This window comes from Leopardus geoffroyi, chromosome B1 (genome assembly GCF_018350155.1).
Source record: "Leopardus geoffroyi isolate Oge1 chromosome B1, O.geoffroyi_Oge1_pat1.0, whole genome shotgun sequence".
NCBI classification, from domain to species: Eukaryota; Metazoa; Chordata; class Mammalia; order Carnivora; family Felidae; genus Leopardus; species Leopardus geoffroyi.
This window is the reverse complement of record NC_059327.1, coordinates 54,807,439-54,821,258: the sequence shown is the minus strand read 5'-3', so window position 1 is coordinate 54,821,258 and position 13,820 is coordinate 54,807,439.

Genomic DNA, 13,820 nt, shown 5'->3' with positions numbered 1-13,820 from the left:
TGAAAAGTTCACAACTTTGACTCACAATATATGCTGAATTAAAAACTACACGGTAATGAAATTCACATGAGTGAGTAGGAAACATCCTAAAGTGTATATTTACATTTGGTTGTAGATCATTATGTGAGCTGATTTGGTCTAATGAATCTGAAGGTCTAATTTGGTCTCAAAAATATTATACCACACTTCAAGCTTTCTCCTGGGAAGTTACCTTTCCTAGTTGCAGGATTTCTGTTGGTGGCCTGCCATTACCTAGAACCCACACATGTGGATACCTACACATACAAATATTGCTCTGATTAACATTGTGTGTTGCTTCTTTATATTAAAAAACAAACTTTTTGTGTTGTGTAATGTTCACCCATTTGTGAATTCTTACTGAAAGCTACAGAGATCACAGGTGTTCACAGGTGGAAACACAGCTGCAAAGTATTCCCAGCACTGGCAGCTCAACAAGTATGTTTGTTGCATAGCTACGAATATGTACAAAGTTAGGTAGGAGTTAGAGAAACTAATTATAAGGGCTAAGGGAAAAGTCACAAAAGTAAGGAAGGTTTCACCTGCTCCAGAGAGAAGTGAGGGATTTTTTGGTAATGTCCTGGAAGATCACTTCCGTCCCCTTACCTGTGCTTCATCAGGGTGGAGGTGAGGGGCGGAGCAGGTGTCAAAATCCCTGTCTCCCAGGGGCTCTCAGCCTTCTGGCTCTTAGCGCTGACATTGGCCTTCCTTGCTTTATGGCCAACAGTTAACCCTGAATCTCAGAGGAGCCAGAAAGGGGGCTCAAGGAGGCTCTTTTCTCCATCTCTACAGAAGCCAGGGAGACAGAGAAGAGAACTAGAAGCCAATATATTTGTTTCCTTCTCACCAAAACTATCATTAAATGTGCCGAAGGCCAGGACAGCCTGAACTCTGCCATTACCTGTGTTGTTTAGAAAAGGCTCCCACAGGGGAAGGGGTAGAGGGCAGAGAGGGCTCACCAGTAAGCCCAGGCCACGACCTGTACACCTACAGAGGAATAAAGGAGAGAACGCTTGAAGAAAAATGCAGCAAATTCCAAAGACAGACACACAAATAGTGTTTTGTTAGGATGCTGATAATGACACTTAAAGAAAAAGAGTTTTCTCGTATTTTAAAAGACTCAGGGGAGGGGTGCCTGGGTGACTCGGTTGATTAAGCTTCTGACTCTTGATTTCTGCTCAGGTCATGATCTCATGGTTTGTGGGTTTGGGCTACATGCCAGCAGGGCAGAGCCTGCTTGAGATTCTCTCTCTCTGTCTCTCACTCTGTCCCTCCCCCCACTCACATGCATGCATGATCTCTCTCTCTCTCTCTCTCTCTTTCAAAATAAATTTAAAAAACTTTTTTTAAAGAAGACTCCGGGGGAGTGAGCCAATTCCTTATGTTTCTTTGTTGTTATGAGAAGAAACATATGTACATATAGATACACATATATGTGTGTATGTATTTTACTTTTGAGTTGAATTTGTCTGTTTTTCACAGACAAAATATTGGGTAACCATCCTTACTCATTAAAAGCATGATTGATGCTGGGGCGTGGCCTGTAGACAGTCTCCCCACTCACCTCCCAGTGAGGTGTCTACCCTCCCAGTGTGGGCCAGCAGGCCTTGCACTCAGGGCTCTGACATCTCCTTGACAACTGTTACCCGATATTCTTTCATGACTCCACTTGTCACACAGGTTTTATATTACGAGACCTTGCCATTTGCAGTATTACATTGCTTGCTAAAAAAGTAATCATCATCTTGCGGTATCTAAGAGGCGCGTGAAAGTTGTTCCTATGAGACCCAGGGAGTTTGATTCATAGGTTCTGTTCATCCTGTACCTGTGTCCTATTGTCCACCAACAGAGGAGTGGCCTAGCAAAATATGGTATACACATACATTGGGATATTATTCAGTCGTAAAAAGGAATGAAATTCAGGTAAATGTTACAATAGGGGTGAACCTAGAAAACATTATGCTAAGTGAAATATGCCAGAGATAACAACGAATATTGCACAATTCCATTTATAGGAAGTACCTAAGTAGTGAAATTCATAGAGACAGAAAGTAGAATAGTGGTTACCAGGAGCTGGAGGGAGAGGAGAATGGGCAATTATTACTGAATGGGTACAGAGCTTCAGTTTGGTAAGGAGGGAAGGTTCTGGAGATGGGTGGTGGTGATGGCTGCACATCAGTGTGAATGTACTTAATGTCCCTGAACTGCGTACTTAAGAACAGTGCCAATGAGGGGCACCTGGCTGGCTCAGTCAGAACAGTGTGAGACTCTTGGTCTCGGGGCCATGAGTTTGAGCCCCACAATGGGTGTAGAGATTACTTAAATAAACTTTTAAAAAAGTAGAAATGTTATGCAATGTATACTCTACCATATTTTATATGTGGGGTGTGTGCGTGCATGAGTGCGCGCGTGCGTGTGTGTGTGTGTATATACACAGACGATACACACAACGCCTTGACCTTACCTTTTTGTGTGTGAGGCAAGTGGTCTGTCTTCCCACGTGTGACAGAAGGTGCCGCTTTCTTTTCCTCAAGCCTGCTTTTGAACAGGGAGGAAAAGTAACAATAAGGGAAACTTGTCACTAGCTTAGAGTCAAGCCCACTTCCCCTTGGCTTAAACATTTTTGGATGAAATGGCTAATCTGAAGGTTTTCTTTAAAAAAAAAAAAAGATGGGGGTTACAGGCTTACAAAAGAAAAGGAAGAAGAAGGTAAAGAAAAATCTTGCGAAACTTCAGACTGCTTTTACTTGGGGACAAATGGAACAAGTTTCTTTTTTATTTGGTGCGTAAACTTGTCCTAAGCAATGTACTTGAAGGGAAAATTCCCAAGCAGCAGTGCTGGGTTTGGAGTCATTTGTCAAGTTAATCATGATATATTTTCTTGCCTTGAATAGCGTCAGCTGGAACATGTTACATTCCATCCTGGCGTAGGAATCCAAGTGAACAATTCCCAACAAACAATTGTTCGGTCTACGGAGAGTGAAAATCTCCAAGTCCTTTCATCAGTGCTGACCACATTTTTCCATGATCTTCCAGGTGGGGAGATACAAATGGGAAAACGAGGGCTGGAACCTTATACAGAGTTTTGGAACCAACACAGTGTTGGTGTTAGGGGAGACTGAGATTCTAATCAGAAGACAGTGCTGGGTTTGGTATGAGATTTTCACTTAGGAAGAATGGAAAATATAATAATTCAGGCCTGATAAATATTTGACATAATCTTAGAGTCCAACTGCTTAATTCAGTCCTTGTTTCAAGTACCTGAAACAGGTAGATGGTCTAATAATGAAATTTTAGCATTCAGCTATGTAATATTTGGCAAAATGGAATTAATATCCCAAACTGCAAAAATGTAATTAATTAGACAGGTGAATACCAACTAGAAGACTACAATAGATATTAAATGTAAAATTTCATAATTCTGAAATGTTATGTTCATTTATTCATTTGAAGAAAAATATGCCAATATCCCATTTGCCTCACAAAAATTTGATATAGCCACCTTACCTATGAATATCCACAGGAAAAAAAAATAAACTTGGCTGTAAACTAGTTTCCCTAGTTTCTGGATATTCAGCTATGAGTTCTTCTCCCCCTCTTCCAAATTTTGGCCTACCATTAGTACAACAGGGGACGTGTGTATCTGCACATGAAAAGTAGGAAGCTAGGAATTTTCTTTTTAAAAAATTTTTTTCAATTTAAATTTTATTTTTTAGAGAGAGAGAGGGAGAGAGAACGAGAAGGGGAGGAGCAGAGAGAGAGGGAGAGAGAGAATCCCAAGCAGGCTCCACGCTCAACGTGGAGCCCAACGTGGGGCTCAATCCCACTACCCTGAGATCGTGACCTGAGCCGAAACCAAGAGTCAGATGCTTAACCGACTGAGCCACACAGATGCCCCAGGAAGCTTGGAATTTTCCAGATCATTTGGATTAACAAATAATTTCTCAGGGAATATACAATGAATTAAAGCAATATTTTTTTTTTATATAAATTTTTTTTTCAACGTTTATTTATTTTTGGGACAGAGAGAGACAGAGCATGAACGGGGGAGGGGCAGAGAGAGAGGGAGACACAGAATCGGAAACAGGCTCCAGGCTCCGAGCCATCAGCCCAGAGCCTGACGCGGGGCTCAAACTCACGGACCGCGAGATCGTGACCTGGCTGAAGTCGGACGCTTAACCGACTGCGCCACCCAGGCGCCCCTAAAGCAATATTTTTAAAGAAAATATTTTTCTTAATTATAACTATAATTATCGAGTTAATTTCCTCTATTCTCCTTGATTTGAATGTTAGTGAATACTGACAAAAAGTATTTTCTTATGGTACTAAAAACCTCACATCACCTAGGTTTTTTTGGCATTGGTCTAGAATCTAGACACCTTCTATATTATGTAAATAGAGTCACCAGTTTAACCTAAGTGACTACTTGGCGCACAAGGTCAAAAGTGAATGAACCCAGGAGACAAACAAGCATATGCACAGAACAGTCGACTCTTGACATGCTAACTATTGTCTTTTGGGTTCATGTGAATGTGGGGAGAGTGGAAGAGATTGCATTTGTTGACAAAAATTGCTGGTTACCCAAGGCCAGATATTTTGCCTTGGATGGTTTTGGGAGAACTTGGCTGACAATTAGGAAAGATGGTAACTTGAGCATTTTCCTGTCATTCTTATAACCCCTCCCAGCTGGGGCTGACTATTAGCATTAAAACAGTCGTGTTAAAATGGTCCTCTGAGGGTTAGTATCTCAAGGAGGACTTAATCTGCTCCCCATTCCATTTCACCTGAATTCTTTTTTTTTTTTTTAATGTTTTTATTTATTTTTGAGACAGAGAGAGACAGAGCATGAACGGGGGAGGGGCAGAGAGAGAGGGAGACACAGAATCGGAAGCAGGCTCCAGGCTCTGAGCCATCAGCCCAGAGCCCGACGCGGGGCTCGAACTCACGGACCGCGAGATCGCGACCTGGCTGAAGTCGGACGCTTAACCGACTGCGCCACCCAGGCGCCCCGTTTTCACCTGAATTCTAAAAGCTACACATGTTCTTAGATTCCACTGAGGTTGAGTCGCATCAAGTCAGCCAAGCCAGCAAGTTATGGAAGTTGGCAGTGGAAAACATTTTGAAAGAATCTTAACAGGATGTGCATTTTAATTATAAGAAGGTGGGAAGTGAGGAGATGTGTCCCCAAGCAATTGAACCCAAATGGCAACAAGGCTTTGCAAAAATGGAATCATTGACAAGTAATTGACAAAGATGTCTAGGTGTTAAGTCAAACAGTGGCTTCCTAGATATTTTGGCCCACAGAGGCCCACAAGATCCACCCATTTGTCCATTCACTGAGAACAGCCTCTGCTGAATGTTCACTATGTGCCAAGCCCATGGCTGAGTGTTAGACAACACTTGGTGTATAAGGGAGATGAACAAAAAGCACCCCCTGGCTCTGCTAGGAGTGCTGTTCTCAGGGACGGCTCCACCTAGACAAGGACAACTGACTGGATGTCATCTAGTCTCTCTACCACATTTTCTCACAATCCAAAAGGAGGAGATTGTGATTTTATTCGTGTTGCCCTTGACAGGCACCGGAAAGAAACCCTCGGGCGCCTGGGTGGCTCAGTCAGTTGAGCATCAGGCTCTCAGTTACGTCTCAGGTCATGATCCCAGGATCGTGGGATGGAGCCTGGCATCTGGCCTGCTTAAGATTCTCTCTCTCTCTCAAATAAAAATGAAATGAAATGAAATGAAATGAAATGAAATGAAATAAAATACAAATTTTTAAAAACTTAAAAACAAAGAAAGAAAGCTTGACCATGGATACAAGCACACTAATGGCACCAAGCATGGCTTGTAAGTGAACCTTCCATATTTTGAAACCCAGTGATAAAAACAAATGTTTGGCCTCTACAGACCCAATGTACAGTGACATCACAGTTCAAGAACCTTTTCCAGCAAAGACTGTCCATTCAGGGACTGAGCCTGACCACTTTTCCACTTTCAGCACTGTATTTTGCTCAGGGTAGGTGCTCAAAACATCTTGTTTTCTAGTATCTAAAGAGAAGGTAGTTAGAAGTCCTCTACACGACAGCATACGTAGAGGTTCAGAAGTATCCCCAGTGCAGTGATCCATGTAACTTAATTTTGCCACCGTGTATAAACAAAGATTGCCTGAGGTATTTTCATTTCATTTCTTTTGGAAGTCACTCAAGGCAGAGTTCAGAATTAAGAAACTGGATACTATCTTGGATATTGGTGATGGGCCATGAAAAATAAATTAAGTCCTTTAAATAGTAAATATAACACAACTCAGGAATTATCCAGAGAAAAAAAATGGCAAAGCAAGTTTTTAAATAAATTTTGTCTTGTAATCAATTGAATCTTTTTAGACTTCAGACAATATAATAGACTCAGAACTTGGTCATAAAAATAAAACTGCCAGAATAATGATATAAAATGCTGTAGACTACTTCATTTTTATGAATTTGTTTTTCAAAAGAAAATAGAGACTCTGCCAATTTATCCCTCAATAACCTTCCAACTGTGTAAAGCATTAAAATAATATATGCTATTTAAAAATTATTAGGGATCCATTAAATTGGCAAGATCTCAGATTTCATGTATTGAGGGTTTTGCTTTGGTGGGAAGCAAATGCTATAAACTCCCTACTGGAATGAGATATTTTTGGACCTGACTAGCAGTTTTCTTCTCACAGGAGGGAAAATGCTGTATAAATGAGTGAATAGTAAATTCTCATCTGCTGAATTCTTCTCCTGGCATAAGATACCCATGTCAACCTGCAGGGAGGAAGAAGAAACCATCTCTGCCCATCACAGATTCTCTCCTTCAGAGGATTTAGATACACCAAGAGGAAGAACTTTCTCCAACTCCTTCCAAGTTCGTGGCTGCATCAGGGGAGCCTGTTACTGCTGGCTTGATTGTTTACACATGTCCACTGATTCTATCAGAAGCATATTATGTCACATACCACCGTTTTGTTGCTACCCAGGCTCTGTGCATGTGCACACATCTCCCCAGTAAATGAATGATAGCCTTCCCGGGGTCTTACTTTCTGTTGGGAGGCTGAGCCTGTGACCCACCCCAGGTAGAGAACTCAGAGTTAGGAACAAGGGGTATAGTTCATATTAGTGATCTGTCTCCTCCCTATGTTTTTCCCCCCTCTTCTCTCTCTCCCTCTTTTTTTTTTTTCACTTATCATTGGTAATATATGTTTACCAGGTGTTATAAGCTATTATAAGAACAGAAGGTAATAAGACTTTTTTTACAAGTTTATTTATTTTGAGAGAGGCAGAGAGAGAGCATGAGCAGGGGAGGGGCAGAGAGAGAGAGAAGGGGAGAGAGAGAATCCCAAGCAGGCTCCGCACTGTCAGCACAGAGCCGCATCCGGGGCTCTCACTCACAAACAGTGATATCATGACCTGAGCCAAAATTCGGAGTTGGATGCTTAACCAACTGAGCCACCCAGGCGCCCTCGTAATAAGACTTTTCACTTGTATGGAAACCTATATTGGGCATCTCTTATAAGCATTCCACCATGCAAGTCATAAGGGAAATTCAAGGTGAATGAGGCATAATCCCTCCCTCCTGGGAGTTTACAGTCTAAATGACTGAGATCAGCTCACAGGTGATTTGGTGTTTCTGTTATATTGATTTGTCCAGTAGTCTTTGGTTGCTGAGAAGTGGTCGTAAAGACTATAGAGGGAAATAAAATCACCCTTCCCCCAAAGCAAATTAAATAATGAAGACTCAAATTGTATCAGTTACCATTTTCTGTTTTAAATGTACTTCACATGAACATTTGCCTACTTAGATGAACATTTTTTTATACAAAATTAAAGAAGCCTTATGACTTTTTCCTTTATTTCTTTTTATATTTTTCTTCTTTATTTCTTTTCTTTCTTTTTATTTAAAAAAGATTTTAACGCTTATTTATTTTTGAGAGAGAGAGAGACAGAACATGGGTGGGGGAGGGGCAGAGAAAGAGGGAGACACAGAATCAGAAGCAGGCTCCAGGCTCTGAGCTGTCAGCACAGAGCCCAACGTGGGGCTTGAACTCACGGACTATGAGATCATGACCTGAGCTGAAGTCAGGCACTCAACCGACTGGGCCACCCAAGCAACCCTCTTTATTTATTTTCAATACAGCTCAATGAAATTATCTGTATTCAGTGCCTTGATTTGTTATTTTTTAGCATTGTGAGAACTTTCAGAAACACAGTCATCCTAACTAAAAGCAATGGAATATAAGTTTTATTCAATAGTTTTTAAAAGACATATTCATAGTCTAGTACCAAAAGTTGAATAAAATGAACAAATCTCATGAAATATCAGTGGACTATAGGAAATAAGATATTTAAAAAAAAAACTCCCTGTGAGCAATAGCCTTTAAACACATTTTTTCTCCAAAGAACAAAGGGTTAGAATTAAGAAGTTTGAAACGTCTGAGTATTTTTACCTTTGAAGGTTAGTATTTATGAAGAAATAAAAGCTGAAAATGTTATATATATTTTTGAAAATTAAAAGAAACATTGCACTGGGCTTCCTGATGAAATAATATTGGCTATGCGCAAAGAGTGTATAAAGTCCATTATTCTTAGATACCGAGCTTAGAAATGCAGTATTGACTGAGTCAGAAAAAAGAAATCACCTGACAGATTTATGACAATACATGTCACATTTGTTTGAAGGCAAAGAATTAAAGTCACCCGTATAATGGCAAGCACAGAGTAAGTTGTTAATGGATACCGAAGTCATCTGGTAGAAAATAATGCATTTTGGGCTTGGAGGATTAACAGTCTTCTAGACTCTTTGTAGCTTCTTCATTGTGGTTAAGCCTCCACAGGGCTTCACACGTGAACGACATTCTGGAAAAGATTCTGCCCCCATCTCTGAGGCAGCTCAGTTGTAGAAATTGGAACAGTTCCCTCTTTAAACTTCTACCAATACTTCCCCCAACACACACACACACACACACACACACATTCAAATGAGTATTTAATTCAATTATAAAATACTAAAAATTTAAAACAACCATTTTAGAGTAAACAACAAACAAACAAACCAGGTAAACTAGTTTTTAGATTGAATTGGTCACTCTGGTAGCCTTTTGCAGGCCCAGCCCATGAGACGGCACTCACTCCTACGAAGGGGGTGGGAAATGAGTTCTGAAAGGAAGAATCATACCGACCTCTTACCGCCTCTGCTTCTTCCTTTCCTTACCCTGTTGCCCCCTTGATTGTGGCACAAAGCTTCCACCTATTATTTGATTATGTATCATGGAAGCTGTTATTTCTCACGGGAGAAACTTTCTTTTCAAAAGGAAAACAAGGGGTTGCCGGGGTGGCTCGGTCAGTGGAGCGCCCCACTCTTGATTTTCGCTCAGGTCATGATCCCAGGGTTGCGAGATCGAGGCCCGCATTGGGCTCCGTGCTGAGCATGGATTCGGCTTGGGAGTCTCTCTCTCTCCCCTACTCAAATGCGCTCTAAGATAAAAACAATAATAATAATAATTGATTTAAAAAATAAAATAAAAAGGGAAACAAAGAAAAATAAAATTCAGTGTCTAACACACGGCTATGGAGTAGCTAATAATATGCAAATATGCATATATTTGCAAATATGCAAATATCACCTATATTTTATCTTGATTGTATATGATGTCCTTTATCGGTTGCATCTCCAGTATGTTAACTTTAGAAGTATTATTTTTACGGGAACCTTTGTGATACTTCACGGCCAAACTTGACATTAGATTTCTTTTGCTTTTTTATTTTATATACATATATATCTTATATACATATAAAGATATTTGTGATTAAGAATTGGCCGACATGAGTATAGAGACTGAGAACTCGCAAGATCTGTAGCCGGCAAGCTAAGGACCTGGGAGAATGATGCGCGAGACCCGAGATAAACCAGTGTTTCCATTGGAGGCCAAAGGCAGGAGAAAATTGGTGTTCCAGCTGGAAGGCAGTCAGGCAAGGAAGCATTCCCTCTTACTGGTGGGATCAGCCTTTTCATTTCTATTGCTCTTCAGTTGAGGAGATGAGACCCACACAGATTGTGGGGCGGGGGACAGTTTGCTTCACTCAGTCTACTGATTAAAATGGGAATCGCATCAGGGCACCTGGGTGGCTAGTGGGTTAAGCATCCGACTTCAGCTCAGGTCATGATCTCACGGTTCATGGGTTCGAGTCCCGCATTGGGCTCTGTACTGACAGCTCAGAGCCTGGAGCCTGCTTCAGATTCTGTGCCTCCCTCTCTCTCTGCCCCTCCCTCACTTGCACTCTGTCTCTCTCTCTCTCTCAAAAATAAATAAAAAGCATTAAAAGAAATCGGATTCTCATCCACAGACACACTCAGAATGTTGACCAAATGTCTGGGCTGCCTGTGGCCCAGTCAGGTTGACACATAAAATTAACCACCACACCCAGTGAGGTTCAATTGTATGATTAAATGATTGCTGGTAGATTTATATGTATGTAATTATGCTTTTATTATAAGTTCAAATGTTTGGCTATAGGACATTAAGGAGAAATCAGCCTTCACAGTGTTATCTACAAAACTATTATTGGAATAAAAATGGAATATTAGCCACTATTTAATTTATTCATCTATCAATCATGCATATGTATTCATCTATCAATCAAACTTCATCTGAGTATCTACTATGCGCCCCACACCATGCCAGGCGAGGCATTCGGACACCAAAGGAAAGAAGCCTGGTTCCTGCCAGCTAGGAACTCACTGGTAAGTGAGAGAGCCAAATAAATAAATTAGGAAATAAAGTGAGTGATTTATTTTTTAGGTTGACACATAACTGACGTATAACATTAGGTTTCAGGTATACGATATAATGATTCCACGTGTGAAATGATTCATAACGATTCGATGTATGTGTGAAACGAAGTATGAATGGTAGGATGACCACACATTCGACTAGCCTAGAGCAGCCCCCCCTTACATCTGTTGTGATAGACTTCATTAACAGCCCCGTTATTTGCAAAGGTGTCCTTGTTTGGGCAATAAAGGGTGCAGCCACCCAGCTATAGGTGGTATGAAAGAAGCTTCTATGGAATACAGTAGGCATGCCCGCAAGGGAGAGGCTGAGCTACCTATTGGAGGGAGGGGAAGGAGAGCTCCCCACAGAGCCTGAGATTGATCCTGAGAAACGAGGCTGGGTGTTTACAGGACAGAGGGAGTAAATGAAAGAAAGCACTGTGCATAAGGGTCAGGAGGCAGGGACCAGTAGCCGGTGCAGGGTAACTATTCTGACGTCTCTGGGGCAGCAGGAGCCAGGGGTTAGGAGGAGGTAGTAAGGCTGCGGGGGTTCACGGTAGCTCAACCCTGAAGGTTCTCTGTATTACGCTGCGGAGTCTGAACACATCCTGTTGGTGATGATGACACGCTGGCGGGGTCGTGGCAATAATGGTTTAGGGTACATTTGCGATTTAGAAAAATAAACATGTCTGTGTAAAGTTGACTTTGAGTATTTATTAAATTGAGCCAACTTTTGAAAACTTAGGTAAATATTGGAATTAATGGCGTTATTATTTTCACCGTCACAATTTTAGAGCTTTTTTATGAGATGATTATTAAGGTCTAGGCATTAGGCTAAACAGGTTACACATGTTGCCTCAGTTAATCCTTACAATAGCCTTTTGAGGGACGTGTTAGATCCCCTTCCCCACACTTGTGAGCTTTCCCCAGGGGGAAATCACGAAGAAATGCTCACCCTTTAGGACGACGGAAGCCACGGGGTGCCTGGGTGGCTCAGTTGGTTGAACGACTGACTTCGGCTCAAGTCATGATCTCGGGGCTCATGAGTTCGAGCCCCGCGTTGGGCTCTCTGCTGCCAGCATGGAACCTGCTTCCAACCTTCGGCCTTCCTCTCCCTCTGCCCCCTTGCACGGTCTCTCTCTCTCTCTCCCTCTCAAAAAAACATATAGAAGCTGTTATTTCAGGTTAGCACATTTAATAACGTTTACAGAAAAGCTTTCATTTTCTCACTGATTATTAAGAAGCGCCACAGGGGTCCAGAGAAACTAGAAGAAACAAGACTTTTCTTCGCTTCATGTCAGGCCTTTCTCAGTTATCACTTGACCATTGTCACCGACATTATGATATTCTTTGTTCCCTGAACTCATATGCTTCTTCAGGGTATTTTTAAAATTTTATTATGTATTTATGTATGTATGTATGTATTATCTATCTATTTATCTATTTATTTTTAAAAGTTTATTTTTCAGAGACGGAGCGAGTGTGTGCATGCATGAGCATGGGGGAGGGGCAGAGAGAGAGAGAAGAGAGGCAGAGAATGTCAAGCAGTCGCCGCTCATCAGTGCAGAGCCTGATGCAGGGCTCAAACTCATGAACGGGGAGGTCATGCCCTGAGACGAAATCAAGAGTGAGCCACCCAGGTGCCCCTATGTTTTTTTAATTTTATTTTATTTTATTTTATTTTTTTTTTAATTTTTTTTTTCAACGTTTATTTATTTTTGGGACAGAGAGAGACAGAGCATGAACGGGGGAGGGGCAGAGAGAGAGGGAGACACAGAATCGGAAACAGGCTCCAGGCTCTGAGCCATCAGCCCAGAGCCTGACGCGGGGCTCGAACTCACGGACCGCGAGACCGTGACCTGGCTGAAGTCGGACGCTTAACCGGCTGCGCCACCCAGGCGCCCTATGTTTTTTTAATTTTAGATGAAACCACGGATAGGAAATGCCATTTAATAATTCAAGATCCCACGGAGGAACGAGAAGATGGGAAGGAAACTTTCCTGTTTCTGGTTCAGTGAATATTTTTTTTACCCTTTAGCTGAGAAAGCTCTAATTCACACCTTTATAAAGAGCCCGACTTCCAGACCACACAGGAGTTTCAGGCAATTATTTACTCAGCAGCTCGCCGCACCAGGCTGTTCTCACACCTGAAGTTGCAAAAGGTATGGACACGGAACCCGGACCTGTACCTACCTGGCTCCGGGTGGGGGGCCCCGCACAGACTAGGTTCAGCCACTCGCTGCTGACAGAATCCAAAGGCAGAGAGAAAGGTGTGACAAAACAAGAAAGTATTTCAGCGAGGCCAACACTTGGAAAATGGTGGACTGGCGCCACAAAGACTGTCCCCAAAGTGCTGAAAATACTTGTAGGTTTATATAAGGAAAATGTGGCTACTTGTAGTGGGCAGGAAAGGTCAGGTTGATCACGGCCTTGGGCTTTTAGTCACACTGGTTCCAGCTGGCCCCAGGACAGTCCCTATTGCTCGAGGGGGTAGTTTTCCTTCCCATCACCTGGTGCTTGGCCCGCAGGGTCTTTGCCCCAATTAAGAGATAAGCTGGAAAGAACTTAATTAGGAAGTCCAGATTGCAGTGGAAATGGAGGTAGTCCTCCTGCAAACAGAGGAGAGGAACAGGCATTGAATTACAATTTTCATTCCTCTTGCTGAAGAGGCTTTGGCTGGAAGAGCCTCCCCAAGCCCCCACCTTTTACCTACCGTTCGTTTCAATAAACTTACTTGTGGGCAGCACGACCATTTTCAACTTCAAATTCCGATAGACGGGCAGACAATTTCTTCCCTCTGTTCCCAGTAAGATAAAGAATCCATATACATCACACAAAAATGCGCATCGAAGTCACAAATGATGGAAATTCTCATACAAGTGAAAACTTAGCATGGGCTGTTATGGTGAAGGCCCCCAAGTGACTGGATAGCCTTTAGAGAGCTGGAAGGAATGCAAGGATTGATGTGGGAAACAAAAGCAGAAGAAAAAAGTTACATTTCCTTACTACTC